Source organism: Apium graveolens, chromosome 9, assembly GCF_009905375.1.
Source record: "Apium graveolens cultivar Ventura chromosome 9, ASM990537v1, whole genome shotgun sequence".
Classification (NCBI taxonomy): domain Eukaryota; kingdom Viridiplantae; phylum Streptophyta; class Magnoliopsida; order Apiales; family Apiaceae; genus Apium; species Apium graveolens.
In genome coordinates this window covers 266,699,585-266,716,276 of record NC_133655.1, presented here as the reverse complement: position 1 = coordinate 266,716,276, position 16,692 = coordinate 266,699,585, and the positions used below count along the sequence as shown (strand labels likewise).

At 34.0% G+C, this 16,692-nt stretch overlaps 1 pseudogene; it reads right to left on the bottom strand.

Moving 5' to 3' along the window:
• Positions 1 to 815: 815 nt before the first annotated feature.
• Positions 816 to 2,134, bottom strand: LOC141686288 (uncharacterized; annotated as a pseudogene).
• Positions 2,135 to 16,692: the final 14,558 nt, after the last annotated feature.

Sequence of the window (16,692 nt, the reverse complement as noted above, 5' to 3'; positions counted from 1 at the left end):
GGCCCAATTTAGAGTTTGAAGTTCTCTTTTTTTTTTACGAACAACCTTATATACCTTGCCATTTATTTCGGGGTGAATAATTTTTAATTGCATGAGAATCTGAGATATGTCATCGAACTCCTAGTTCAAATTTTTTATCCAAATTCGTAGTTTTATTTGTCCCTAAAAATATATCAATCTATAAAACAAAATCAATATATCCATTTTTCTCCTCAAAATTCCATCTACTATTTTTTCATATTTCGAAAATAATTGAAAATTTTACGTTCTCTTCATTCTCCCACTTAGAGGTAAAAACGAATTGAATAAATACGAATAGCCATATGTTCAAATTCGTCTTAAATTTATAAATACTTATTCAAATTCGATCCGGATTCAAATTAAAAAAAAAAACACTTTACCTCAATGTTATTAAAGGTGATGAGACACAAGGCCAGACGCGTGTCTCATCAAAGTGAAACAAATTTATTTAGAAAATATATTTATAATTGCTAAAATTATGCAAAAACACCATAAAAACCTAAATAAATTTTGCTTTGAGCTTAAAAGTGGAACATACCTGTAATTTTTAAGAACAATTAATATTGTACAGCACGAGTTTAGTACACAATGTGATGTCTTGTAGGATGAATTCTACAAACTCTTTGGCATGAACAAACAACTAACTACTAAAAAAGTTACAAATTAGCGAGGAATAAGTCCACCAACATCAAGCAATTGTAATTAACTCAAAGTCTCAAACAATAATAGTGGAAAGAAAATAAGTTTGGGGGCCGGATACAAAATGAAATAAAATAAATAAAGACATATCCAAGTTAAAAAATTTCATGTTCGAGATAATCAACATTAAATTCATCAACTTCGGTGCTCCCTTCCTCAAATTCGAACTCATCTTCCTCATCCTCCTCATCAGTCAAGCGGTAACTAGATGATGGCTCACATGGACGTTTCTCTTTCTTGTTAGCAGAAACAACGGTGTGTGCTTGTGATCTAACAGCCTGTGTTTGTGATCTAGAGTTATATCGAGCTTCTCATGCACCACTAGCTACTGCTATATCCTACCAGGTCAATCTTTCACCCTCGACAAAAATAAATTCATTTCCATCATCATCATCAGGCGTCCCCATCAGCCACTCGATATTTTCATCAATATCATTCAAAGATATATGGTTAATGGTGTCGTGCAAGGCGTATCGGCCTCTCAATACTCTATTGTATTTGACAAAACAAAATCATTCAAATGTTGTTGAGCTAGTCGATTCCTCTTTTTGGAATGAAACTGTAATATACAAACATAATTTTTCTTATAAGAGTACGCATTAATTAGATATACAAATTGTTTCTCCAATTTCGTTCACAACTGGACGAACTGCAACTGAGACTAAGGATTTTGATTGCAAGTTTTTGTACATTAGGCGCATAACCACCGTAAGAGATCCATCACTTCGTTGAAATATTAGCGCAATGAATATAAGAATGAGACTGATTTAATAAAAAACTTTAACAATTTACTTCATTATATTTATGTAACCTGGAGATTTTGAACTCATTTGCCTTCTAGCCATTGAGATGCCAAAGAAATTGCATACGCTTATGTACAATGGAATCTGGTCAGTATTTCTATCTTTTTCAGCTCTACTAGATATCACATTCTCAATACAAGTATAAAGCCCTTTTATCACCTATTGACCTGATTCTATGTCAAGTTTGTATAATAAAATTCTGGATTAAGATAATATCCAGCAGCATGTAGGGGCTGATGCAATTGTACATTCCACCTAGCATTAAAATACCAAATATTTTTTATCTACCGACCTCTTTTAACAATTACACAAGCGAGTGAGTCGTATATTACCTTTCATCAATTATTTTGAAAATGTGTAAGTACTTTTTCTCAATTTTCTTAAAGAACTTTGCAATTGCCTCTTTTCACATCCATTTCCTCGTATATATATCTCATTGGGGGTTTATTTTCCCCATCAACCAGCCTAAAGACATGAACAAGAGGTATTTTCACCGTAAGTGAAAATATCACATTATTCCAAAATGACGACATGAAAATAATTTCAGCAATATCTTTACCGGTCCTCTCCTTTGAATATTTGCTTTCGAGCCATTCTTTTAATGAAAACATATTTCGTAAATTAGCCTGGTGGTTGTGAATTCTATCCAGAATGAGAAAAGCCGTTACAAATCGAGTTTTTGTTGGTTTGATCAGCTCCCAATGTTTCGTGAATTACCTCAACATGTTTACCGTTGTAGGCCTGATAAATATTTAGAAATTCAATTTAACAACCCTCTCAAATATTGTCTTCATATTATTCAATTTGAAAATTCCTTCAAGGATTAAATATAAGCAATGAGCCGCACAAGGAGTAGACCCGCAATTATCGACACGACACGACTTACACGAAACGACACGAAAATTTAGTATTTGGGTTTACCTTTTTAGTAAACGACACGAATATACACGAACATGAAAGTACACGGGCAAAATTTAGTGTCGGTTTTGTTTTTACCCTTTGAGTACACGACACGACACGAAGTATACGACATAATTATATATATATATATATATTAATATTAGAACTTAATAAATTTATAAATTAAAAAACCTAATATAATATAACAATACATTATAAAATATAATGTATAAACAAATAGTCAAATACAGTAATACACTTTACTGGCTCGGGCCCTTATCAAAATAAGTAAATAACCTCTACATTCTACGGCTCTTATACTTTATACTTTATTACATTGGGAATTAGGGTTCTTTATACATCTTTTTTACACATCCACAAATAGCAAACTCCAATTTAAACGGCCCATCTGAACTACAATGGATGAAGAAGAACACCCAGATGCCAATATTCCGGTATTGATTACTTCTCAATTCTCGTTAATATTTGTTTTGATTGTATTCACTTGTTGATTGAATTTATTGAGTATTTGTTTATTTTGGGAGGTTTTGATTTCTTACCTTTTTTGTAATTTCTTATATCCTCTAGGTATATGAATTACTAAGTGAGGATAAGGCGGATTTGCAGGAGAATGAAAATGAAAATACGGTGCCAAGTACGGAGGATTCAGTCCAACAAGAGACGAAGTCGAAGGGTAATAAACGGAAGTGGACGAAAGCTTGGGATACTTTTGATTATATCAAGGGTGTAAATGGCGAGAGAGATACATCCAAGTGTAAAAAATATGGTTATTAATTACCTTATAATTCATCATTTGGGACCGGGAACATGCTTAAACATCAGAAGACTTGTACAAGATCTAGAGACGTGAGGCAGATGATTATTTTCAGCAGCCAAGGTTCTATGACGATGCAAAATTCAAAATTTGATCCTTTAATTTTCAGAGACATGATCACGGATGCAGTGGTAAGGCATAATCTACCTCTTCAATTTGTTGAGTATGAGGGCATTAGAGATGCTTTTAAATATACAAATCCAAAAGCTATTTTAGTGAGAAGGAACACTTTAAGAAGTGATATATTGCTTGGTTATAGATCTGAAAATGAAATTTGTTGAACATATTAAAAAATGTTAGCGCTAGAATATGTTTAACTTTAGATTTGTGGACCTCCGTTGCAACCGATGGATATATCACACTTACCGCTCACTTTATCACTGATGATTGGGTCTTGCATAAAAAGTTGTTGAACTTTTTGTACATGCCATCACCACACACGGGGATCACAATTTCTGATAAAATATACAAGTTATTATGTGAATGGAATCTTGAGTATAAGTTGTTTAGTATCACTTTGGATAATGCGTCTAGTAATGATGTATTTGTTGGTATTTTGAAAACACAACTAAATTTAAGGAAAGCTTTACTTAACAAAGGAGAGTTCTTTCAGTCTCAACTGAAGTCCTTGTCTGTTTTAATACTGTTTGAATGTGCTGCTTTCAGAAAATTAGGATTGAAAAAAGTAAACAATATTGGAAAAAATTATACATCCCTCTACTATAGTCTTCTGGGTCTAAAAGTTAACAATATAAAGCTATCAACTTGTAAAAGGGTAAACGTTTAGATAGAAGTTGCTCCGTATAATTGTTGCAGATGGAGCCTATAGATTTAGTATTATATCATGTGGTTTCAATGTAAATTTATTCAAATACACATTGATTTATAAGTTTTCCAAAAACATTTACCTCCAGAAGCAGTGGATTTGGTTTGCAGATTTTTTCAAAAACTGCAGTCAGAATAAAACTGAATTTCTTGCCAACTAGTGTTGTTTATCTAGTTTATTGGTTTAACTAGAATGAATAATCTATTTAAGTTCCATCAGCTAAACTGTTTAAATCTCCTAGGCAACTAATAAGTATTTTGTTATTTTTGTTGTTCAGTGTTGTGAAAGTACTATCCAGGTGAATTAAGAATTGCATTAAGAATTTAATATGCTATTGAAGGTGTTAGGTCCCAATGAGTTTGTAGAAGGGGGGTTGAATACAAACAATACTGAATAATCAAATAAATGCGGAATAAAAAATGTGAAACAAAATTCAAGTTAAATAAGAATATTATTAAACTTGAAAGGTGTTACAACAACTGTATTGATTACAAGGAATTAATCTCAAATTAATTATCACAAATCTAGAATAAATTCGACATGAACTTTTTCTATTTTTGCAATAATTAGAATCAAATGCTAAAAGCGATTTAAGATTAAGTTCTAGGGATTTTGATCCGTTAGATTGTTACACAAGAACAAGATAAATAATTCTAGTGGTTTGAATTTAACTTTATAAACTAGAAATTTGATCTTGAAGTTTGCAGAGAAGATGAAATATTGGTCTGCTTCTTTTTCTTTTGTTCTCGGGTGTTGACTTCTGTTTGATGTGTATTGGATAATGAATTCTGTTGCTTCTGCTTCTTTTTATCAAACAGCCGAATAGAATGAACTGCAATGACAATCCAATTAGCTCAACAAGACTTTCGGTAGGACTATCCTTAGAACTAGCAAGACAATCAGAATGAACTAGCAAGACTTTCGGTATGACTATTGATTGTCATACCAATTGTCATATTAGTTCAAATCAGATTGTCTTACCAAATTAATAACAGATTTTAATCTAATAATAATTCTAATAAGACAATTAAATGAATTAGCATGACTTTCGGTATGACTATTGATTGTCATACCGATTGTCATACTAATACAATCAGTTTGTCTTGTTTGAATTTAAATAGATTTTAAACCAATTAAAATTCTGAAAATCCTTAATATTAATTCTGAATTAATTAATCAATTAATTCAATTAATAAATAAATTAATCTTTGCAGATATAATTTATTTTCTTAATTAAATTATATGACTTAATTAATTAATAGAGAATTAATACTAATCCTGAGCAGCAACCATTCTTCTGAATATCTTCTGAAAATCACTGAAAATTATGAATCAATTCCACCAGTTCAATGTTGACACTCGATGTACTGTCTGGTTCATGAGTGACTAACTTCCGTGACGTTTCTTCATGTCTTGACTTTGACAACTTGATTTTCTTCAGATTAAATCCTTGTAATTCTCTGATACCCTGACGAGATCTCTGTCACTTGATTAAATCCACAATCTTGATTTGTATCACTGAGGCTTGATCAATTTCTTGAGCTTCTTCCAGTGAATTAATTCCTCAAGTCTATAGATGAACCTTGTTTCTGAATCCTTTGACATATGTTTACTTTGCGAGATCTCTTTGACGGTAGATCCACTATTTACTTATTACATTCTTATTTGAGTTGAGTTAAATCCTCGAATATACAAATAGGCTATGACATATGCCTTACAGAAGGGTAACAGTCTGTGACTTCTGTACATGCTATTTGAACTTCGATTTTTTTAAACAAAATTCCTGAACAAGTCTCCCAGGAAACTTTGTCTACTTTGTAGCCACCCGTTTTCTAAGTTGTCATTATTGCCCAATTTGCAGGTATCTGAATTTTGAACCACTGGGGACTGGGGAGAGTCTAAATCTGCAGAAAATGGAAAATTAAGACCATTGTTATCTTAAAATATCAGCATCTTTTACTAAAAATTATATTTGTAATTTGGTAGTATTTGGAGTTTGGACCTAGCTTAAATGTTGAAAAACTATTGTAAACTTTAACTTTTATGTGTAATAGTTCATTTCCATTCATGTAACAGTTCGTTTCCATTCATGTAATTTCAGTTCGTTTCATTCCGTGTACTAAATTATACACGAAAAATTTCGTGTACACCAGATCGTGTCGTGTCTGGTCGTGTAAGATCTGTGTCGTGTTCGTGTCAGAGTTCCAGGTATACAGATACATTTCGTGTCATTTTCGTGTCTACACATAAAGTACACGAAACACGACATTACACGACACGAAATGACACGACCTGAATGATTTTCCAGGTCTAACAAGGAGTCTGTTGTGCAAGACATGCCTGTACTAAAATAAGACTAAGTCAAATTGATAACACTAAGTAAGTTGTATGGTAATCTATGTTTGCATTTTGTATTGTAACACTTAAGTCTGTAAAAATGTAAATAGATTAGACTGGAGTATTTTTCTGTAAACAGTTTCAAACCTAAGAATAAACTCTGGAAGAAGATCGTGAAGATCATGCCTCAGAGAAAGTGTGAAGAAATTTGGAGTTGAATAAATGTGTTTTGGGAAAAATATTCTAAGTCCAGAAATCTACAAGTCACAGATTATGTGTTATAGAGAAGTCATTCGAGAACTTCAGAATGACTTATCGAGAAGTTAAGAAAGCTACTAGAGAACTCAGAGATATCGACAAGCCAAATTGAAGACATGAAGAGCGGAGATATCGACAAGTCATTTGTTCACTAGAGAACTCTGAGATATCGACAAGTCAAAATATCACTAGAGATCTCTGAGATATCGACAAATCAAAATATCACTAGAGATCTCTGAGATATTGATAAGTCAAAATATCACTAGAGATCTATGAGATAACGATAAGTCAATTTGTCACTAGAAAACTCAGAGACATCGATAAGCCAAAATGAAGATATGAAGATGAGAGATCTCGATAAGCAAAATTCTCTTATAGAGAACTCAGAGACTTCGATAAGTCAAACAACTGTAGAGTTATTAGAGATATCGATAAGTCATTTTACTTATCGAGATGTCGAGTTCTCTACATAACTAACTGGAGATCTCGACATAAAAGTTCAAGTACAGAATGAAGATCAGTTTGATATCCAAGATTATCAATTAACAAACAAATCAATCACTGATTTGAAAAGTCTACAAAAGCAGCTTGAAGAGTACACAATCAAAGGCCAAGATTAACCGGCAAAGTAAAGTCAAAGTCAGGCAAGATTAGAAAAGATACACTAAGCCAGAAATAGAAAGATTTGATTATCCAAAAGTAGGGTTTAGTACATGTTATCGCATGCTGTGTAAAAACCAGTGTTTACTATTCTATAAAGTAAACAATGGATGCTTTATTTTAATTGTAACAAAATAGATATGAAATTTCTTGTAACTCTCAAAAGAGAAGCTGAGTTCTTAACATACTAAGAACCCAGAAATTTGTAGCAAACACTAGCTTGATTTAAAATAAAATTAAGTGACTTTTGAAAGATAATTGTGGTCATATGCATGTTTTAATTATTCTGTTAAAACACATTATCTCTATAATATATATTATTTTGGTCACCATTATTAAAAGTTCAAAAAGACATTAAAATTCTTTAAAACACATTCACCCCCCCGTGTTGTATTCATTACCCAACAAGTGATATCAGAGCAAAATCTGAAAGCAAACAGATTAAAGATCTTGGAATAATGGATACAAAGAAACTGAGCAGTATTAAAATCCCTACCTTTGACAGATCTAACTATACAATATGGAAAAAGAAAATGATGTTGTTCATAAGGATGGCCAATCCACTATACATTCAGAACCTCAAGAATGGGCCTTTCGCTCATGTGGTAAGAGTTGAGAAATCTACAGATGGAGACATGGTCATTCTAGCACATTATGCTCCTAAAGATCCTTCTGAATACACTGAACCTGAGAAAGAAAAAGTCTCTCTAGATAGTGGCTTGCAGCTGATTTTCATAGAGTCATTTGACAATGTAATGTACAATAACATTGTCAACTGTGACACAGCCAAACAGATCTGGGAGAAAATAGAGATATTATATGAAGGAACAGAGGAAGTTAGGTCAAACTAAAGGAGGATTCTGGTTTCTCAGTATGAAGGGTTTATGGCTAAACCAAAAGAAGGAATTACTGAAGTTTTTGAAAGGTTCAACAAACTGATAAATAACTTGCAGCTACATGACATATATTATGAAGCTGAGGAGGTTAACCTAAAGTTTTTGCTAGCTCTTCCTGACCATCTTGAACAAAAGATATCAGCCATAATAGAAGGAGGAGATTTAAGCAGAATGACTTTCGAAGCTCTATATGGAATCTTGAAAACCTATGAACTTGAGATGTTGTAAAGAAAGTCATTAAAAGCACATCATGGACATGTTGTTGATGGTTCAAGTGCTTTAATTGTAAATGACAGAGAAAAAAGTGAAGATGAGCAAGATGACCAAGTTCCAGTTATTCAAGCTATGGAACAAAAGAACAAAGGACCTCAGAAGCAAGTTGTATTGGAGCTAGAGGAAGATGAATATTACACCTTGGATGAGCTTGATGAAATGGACCAATCCATGGCTTATTTGGTAAGGAAATTTTCCAACATAAGAGTCAAGAAGCCAAGGTTCTTCAAGAGCAAGGGACAGTCTTCCAACAACAACAATTGGAAATCAAAGACTCGGTACAATTCAGCTAGCAAAGGTGGATACAAAACAGGATATATGGACAAATCAAAGATAAGGTCCTTCAACTATGATGAGTTGGGTCACTTTGCTACTGAATGCCAAAAGCCTAAAAAGGTGAAGAAAGACAAGGCATATCTTAAACTGGAAGCAAAGTATGAAGCTCTCTTGAAGAAGCAGTCTGGAAAAGCTTATATTGCAGAAGAAAAGAGTTGGATGACATTGATGTTGATGATGAGGATGAAGAAGTTGGAAACTATGCTCTAATGGATTTTGAGCATGGAGAAGCATCAACTTCAAAATCAAAAGTACCAACTCTAACCACCATTGATTTAAATACTAGTCAATATAAGGAGATTGTGGAAAAGACGAGTGTGGAAATGTTCCATATACACACTAGCTTAGTAGTTGTTACTAAGAAAGTCAGTAGGCTAACAAAAGCTAATGAGAAGCTTGAGAGTGAGAAGCAAAAGATGGATCTACTGCTTGTGGAGCTTGAGTCTTTCAAGCAAGAAAATGACTATTTGAAAAATAAGTTGAAGTGTGCCAATGAGATTGAACTGTGTTAAGAGAGGAGATTTAAAAGAATGAAGTTAAGTTAAAATATTTCAAGAATGCATCTGAGTTGGTTGGACAGTACCATGAGAAGAACAAGCCATGTGTTAATATAACCATTGGTCTTGATTATGATGTTTTGAACAATAAGAAGAAAGATATAGGTGGCAAAGGGAAAGCAATAGAATATGAAGATGTTTCAGCTATGCTGAAAGAGGTTAGCTCACCTATGTTCAAAACATGTGAAGTAGATTTCAGTGAAGAAGAGTTGATCATAAAGCAAGAAATTGCTGTTGAGGATAATGAAAAGAAAAATGCAGAAACAACTCTATCTTCCAAAACTGAACAGAAGCCCATGGCCAACCAAGATTTCAAGACACCTGTCAAGGAGATGAAAACTGAAGATGCAAGAAAGAAAAGAAGAATAGAAATGGAAAGATTGGGATAAACAAGAGCAACAATTTTGCTTATGTTGCAGATGCTACAAGGAAATAATGTCAAAAATGTGGCTCTGTGAATCATCTAACTCACTTTTGTAAAAAGGTTGTTAGTAAGCCAATAGAAGGAGTATGCAAGTATAATGAAGCAAATGCAAATGATCCCTACTTATTCTGTGACAGGTTTGATTGCATCCCATGCAACTTGAAAGTAATAAAAAGCTTCCATAAGCTGTGAGTAGACCTCAAAGAAGTAAAAATTGGGTCTACAGCAAAAAGGGAAATTGCACAACAGTCAATGAATTTTATCTTATCTGAAACAACTCATTCTGATTCTGCTGACTCTGTTAACAAGAAGATAATACCCAACACTGTTTCGGTTTCTAAACACACTTAAACTCATTGTATGCAGGGCAAAAAGAAGAAAGTAATATGGATCATAAACAGTGGATTCTCAAGACATATGACAGGTGACACATCAAATTCCATTCAATTCAACAACTTAGAGGTATGGCTGAGTGGCTTAAGGCATTGGTTTGCTAAATCGACATACAAGAAGATTGTATCATGAGTTCGAATCCCATTTTCTCCGGCACGGAAGTGAAACGGGAGGGCGAAATTACGGCCCTGACGTATCTAAGACATAGTTTGTGTGGACTTGTTATCACAGTTTGAGGAGAAGGCTAACCCATTAGTAATTTTTGGAGACAACAGCAAAGGTTTCACAATGGGATATGAAAAATTGATTTATGGAAATGTTGTCAATGAAGATGTAGCACTGGTAGCTTATCTTGAAGTGAATATTCTCAGTGTCAGCCAATTTGTAGATAAAAGTTTCAAAGTTTTATTCAACAAAGAAGAATGCACTTTTATTAGTAAGAAAATTGGTGAAATTGCTCTGAAAGGAGCAAGGAAAGGAAGCCTATTTGTTGCAGACTTAGACTCATCAAATGAGGATGGAATTTGTTGCTTCTACACCAAGGCATCTGTAGAGCAAAGTAATCTATGGCATAAAAAGTTTTCACATTTAAATTTCAAAGTAATCAACACTCTAGTTAAAAAGGAGTTGGTGAGAGACATGCCTAATCTGAAATTTGCTCAAGATGAAGTCTATGATGCTTGTCAAAAGGAAAAAATGAAAAGATCAAGTCACAAAAGTAAAACTGTGAATTCTATAAGTGCACATTTACAACTTATTCACATGAACTTATTTGGACAGTTAATGTCCAGTCAATTTCAAGAAAAAGATATGCATTTGTGATGGTGGATGACTACTCAAGATACAAATGGGTAGAATTTATGCACTCTAAAGATGAAACTCCACACATCATAATTGAACACATCAAGAAGATTGAGAAACAGGCTGAAGATCAAAATTGTGTGAAAAGATTAAGTAGTGACAATGGAACAGAATTCAGGAATACAACCTTAACTGAATTCTGCAAAGACAAAGACATTGTTCAAAAATTATTAGCAGCTAGGACACCTCAACAAAATAGAGTGGTTGAGAGGAAAAATAAAACATTGTTGGAAGCTGCTAGAATAATACTGCAAGATGCAAAGTTGCCAACTAGTTTTTAGGAAGAAGCTGTGAACACTGCATGCTATACTCAAAACAAATATCTCATTAATAAGAATGTTGGAAAATCACCCTACTCAGTCTTATCTAAGAGAAAGCCTACTGTGAAGCATCTTCATGTATTTGGAAGCAAGTGCTACGTGTTCAAGGACAACTCTGAATATGTGGGAAAATTTGACTCTAAAGTTTTTGTGGTAATTTTTCTGGAATATTCATTGGAGAGAACTGCATATAAAGTCTATATGACTGAACAAAAGAGCATCATGGAAAGCACATATGTTACTTTTGATGATGACAAGTGCCCAGGCTTGGAATGTCTTGATAAAAATGAAGCTGAAGCCCTAAAGTATGAAAACCTCAACATTGATAGTGATTTTGATGATGAAGCTGAAGTCAATGCAAATCACAAAATAAATGAGAGTCAACTGAACAAGTGAACCATGAGAATGGAAGCTCATCTCATGAACTTGAATTTGATAGCACAAACTCAGGGGGAGAAAGAGAGGATGGTTCTGCAAGTCATGCCAATGGTGAAAAAACATAGAAAATTCTAGTCAATAAACTCACACCAGAAAGTGGGATGGAAGCCACACTAAAGAAGCAATTATTAGTGATCCAAATGCTAGAGTAAGGACTAGAAGTGCAACTACAAATGAATGTCTGCATGCATATTTTTTGTCACAAATTGAGCCAAAGAAAACTAAAGAAGCTCTACTTGATCCTGATTGAATATTTGCTATGCAAGAAGAGCTAAATCAGTTTGATAGAAATAAAGTATGGAAATTGGTTCTTGCACCAAAGAACAGAAGCATTATTGAAACAAAATGGGTGTACAGGAAAAAGATGGATGAAAATGGAATTATCACCAGGAACAAGGCAAGGTTGGTTGCAAAAGGCTACTCACAAGAGGAAGAAATTGACTATGATGAAACTTTTGCTCTAGTTGCAAGACTTGAAGCAATAAAGATTTTTCTTGCATTTGCTACACATTCAAATTTTGAAGTATATCAAATGGATGTCAAAAGTGTCTTCCTAAATGGTGAGTTGGAAGAAAAAGGTTTATGTGCAACAACCACCTGGCTTTGAAAATCCAGAATTTCCAAACTTTGTATACAAATTGCTCAAGGATCTCTATGGACTAAAACAAGCACCTAGAGCCTGGTATAACACACTGTCAGAGTTTCTACTTAAACATGGATTCAGTAGAGGAACAGTAGACAAGACACCCTTCTATAAACTGCATGGTGGTGATATGATCCTAGTTCAGATTTATATGGATGATATCATTTTTGGCTCTACTAATGAAAAGCTTTGTCAAATATTCTCTAAGCTTATGCAGAGTGAATATGAAATGAGTATGATGGGGGAACTAAGTTATTTTCTTGGACTTCAAGTCAGTCAAAGAAGTGATGGAATCTTCATCAGCCAAACTAAGTATGTCAAAGATTTATTGAAAAAGTTTGGTATGATTAATTGGTCACCTGCATCTACACATATGTCTACAACTACAAAGTGGGATGAAGATAAAAAGGGCAAGAGTGTAGACATTTCAAGCTATAGAGGAATGATTGGATCATTGCTTTACTTAACTGCAAGTAGACCAGATATCATGTTTATAACATGTTTGTGTGCAAGATTTCAGGCCAATCCAAAAGAATCACATTTGATGGATGTGGAGAGGATTTTTAGATACTTGAAAGGGACTCCAAACTTGGGATTATGGTATCCTAAGGGAACTGGTTTTGAAGCTGTTGGTTACACAGATGCAGCTTTTGCTTGATGCAGGGTTGATAGGAAGAGTACTAGTGGAAGCTGTCAGTTTCTTGGACAAAGACTTGTATCCTGGTACAGCAAGAAACAACAATCTGTGTCAACTTCCACAGCTGAGGCTGAATACATAGCTGCTGGAAGTTGTTGTGCCCAAGTGATTTGGATTAGAAATCGGCTAATGGACTATGGCCTAGTGTTACACAAAATTCTAATTATGTGTGACAATGCTAGTGCTATATCTATTGTGGCTAATCCAGTTAATCACACTAGAACAAAGCACATTGATGTAAGGTACTATTTTATTAGAGAACATGTTGTAAATGGTACCATTGAGCTTATTTTTATTCCAACAGAAAAATAATTAGCTGATATTTTTACTAAATCTTTTAATGAAGCAACTTTTAATAGACTTGTAGGTGAAATTGGAATGTTAAATTCTTCATTCCAAGGCAAAAACCCAGCTAATATGTTACAGCATATTAATTTCTAGTAAATCAAAATTAATTTGATTTAATTGGAAATTAACTGAAATATGAATTATAAATATTTCAGAAATCTCTGCATATTTATTTTTCAAAAATAAAAATTTAACTTGGAATTTTTCAATTCTAAGAAAACTGTCAAAATGTTGATTTACATCTTCAATATGTAAAATAAACACAAGACATAATCAAAATGATCAAGAGCATATAGAGAACTGAGTTCTCGATAAGTCTGATTGACCTATCGACAAGTCATTTTAAGACTTCTCGAGTGAGTTCTCGACAAGTCAATTTTCTGACTTCTCGAGGGACTTCTCGATAAGCTTTATTATGACTTATCAACAAGTCATTGTAGAGTTCTATAAGTGTTAATTCGCAGAGTTCTCTACAAGTACATTTTGACTTATAAATAACTTAGAACTGAAATAATTTAAATTTAATAAATTATTATGGTAAATTGCTCTTGATAAATTTATTCTATATTTATTTGGATTTATTCAAATAGAAATTAGAAATAATTCAGCCCATTTTAGGAAAAACTGAGTATTTATTTGACATCTCGATAAGTTAATTTTAGTTTTCTAAAAGGGTAAATTAAAATGACTTCTCGTATGTAATTCTTTTTCAAAATGACTTCTCGATAAGTATACTCCAAATGTCTATTTTTGAGTCCTCGATAAGTCATTTGCTTTTACTATAAATACTCAGACATCTCGACATACATATACTTACGCCTTCGAGAACTCTAAGTGACCTAGATTTTTCAATTCCAAACTGATTTCTCTCTCATTTTAAACTCTTTCTCTCTAATTTCTTTTACCCATTAATTTACACATTCACAATAATGGCAGCAAACATTATTGTACCCTTCATCCCAAAGGAGACCAACTTCCTTGCATTCCTAGATGTCAATCAGACTCCTAAAGTTTTCAAAAGCTTTGTCAAGTTCTTGTCTGAAACTTACTTTGTTGGAGCTCTTACAGCTAACCCAGTTCTCTATTTGGATGTATTGGGGGGTTTCTGGAACACAACTGTAGCTAGGACAGTTGTGCATGAAGACCAATCTTCAACACTAGTGGTTAACTATCAGATCAAAGGACAATAGGTTAAGATAACTGAAGCTGACATGAACCTAGCCTTGAACATTCCAACTGACAAGATAATGGAGATTTCAACTCAAGCGGAGCTGTATGATTTCCTGGATTTTATCAACTACTCTAAGAAAATCAACCTGGCCAGCTTGAACAAGAAAAATATAAGGAAAGATTGGTCCTTTCTATTTGATTATGTGGTGAGCACTTTCACATGTAGAAAATCAGGATTTGACAACATTTCTAGTGTTGTTCAAAAGCTGGTCTACTCAATGGCTCACAACAAGCAGATCAATGTAGGACACTACATTCTGGAGGAATTAAGCACCAGGCTCATCATGCCATTAACTTTAAGAGGTAAAGAAATTTTTCTTCCTAGATTCATTATGTCTGCTTTAAATCATAAAATAAATGACATACATATGCTTGAAGGTGTAGATAGGTCATTAATAGGCAACTGTAAGCAAGTGTCCAAAATCTTATTTGGATCACTTACTACTAAAAATAAGGTACAGGTGGGTCTTAGGTTAACACCTTTCATGACTGAAAGATTTAAGACCTATCCTTACCTTATGCCTGACATGAGGCCTAATGTAGTTCAACCTAGTGCAACTATGGTTCCTGAATCTGTGGAAGTACAAGCACAGACACATCCACAGTAACCTTCCCAAGTTGAGTCTACTTCTTCAATACCAATAGTTGCTAGGAAACCAACCACTTCATCCTCTCAAAAGGGTGAAGTGAGTAAAAAGAGGAGAATGGAGGTAACCTTACAATATTGAGTGAGAGTGGTGAGGAACAAACACCAACCGAGTCACCCTTGGTCAAAAAGCCTAAGAAGGCTAAACAACCTGAGTTGACCACTCTAGACACCTTTGCATCCTCTCGAAAGGATGTAGTAGTAAACAAGGGACTTAAACAGAATCTAGGGGCATCCTCTCAACAGGGTGTCTCTATTGAAAAGGGCATTCTCCCAAATGCACCTTGTAAAGAGTCTACACCTGTACTTGAAAAAATTTAAGTGTATGAAAGGAGAAACAGGGATGACACACACCATGAAAGTACATCAATTGAAGCTCCCTCATCCATTCAGGGGGAGCTGCCAACACTCACTATTAAACAACAACTCTCAATCTCTCAAATTTCTTCTTCACAAACTACACTTGAATCTATTCCTCAAGTGCAAACTCACTCAAGTGACATGGTTCAAGAAACCTTGATCACCACCCAGACACCACATTTAGATGGTGAGAGGCTACTAGCTGGGGTAGACCTTGATGACATTATCACAAACATGGGGGATTCATCAGTTTTCACTGAAGACCCCATGGTAGTTGAAAATGCACCTTCATGTGCTAATCAGTCTTCACAGACTGTAAGGTTTAAAGGTAGTACTCCTGAGGGGGAGCTATCTAAATCCTCCCCAATTCAATTGGAGGTTTCTGTCACAGGAACAACTCCCCTCAAAACCCCGGCTGAAATTGCTCTGACAATTGAAGCTGGGAGTACAATTTCTAGTGACCCTGTTATGGGAGAGGCAAGTATAGCACATTTAAGTGACAATGTGGTGCAAGACACACAAGGGTTTGAGGCTGTTACAAACACTACGCCATAGATGGCTTTAACCAACACTAAAAATATGTTGCTATAGACCCCTAAAATTGTTGCTATAGGCAAAAATAGGTCTATAATAACACTTTTTCGGTGTTGGGTCTAAGGTCGTCACTATATATATCTAACCTTATATTAGTGCCAATCTATAGCAACACAGCAAAATATGTTGCTATGGATATCAATTGTAAGATGATTTTCAGAGTATAGCAATACAGACTTGGTGTTGCAATAGGTATACTAACTAATAAAAAATGGGACCCACATGTGGGCCCCACATCACTAGTTTTTAAAATATTTATATTTAATAGTTTTTTTTGTTTTTTTTTATTAAATTTTTATAAATATAATATTAATTAGACAAATATTTATATCCAAAA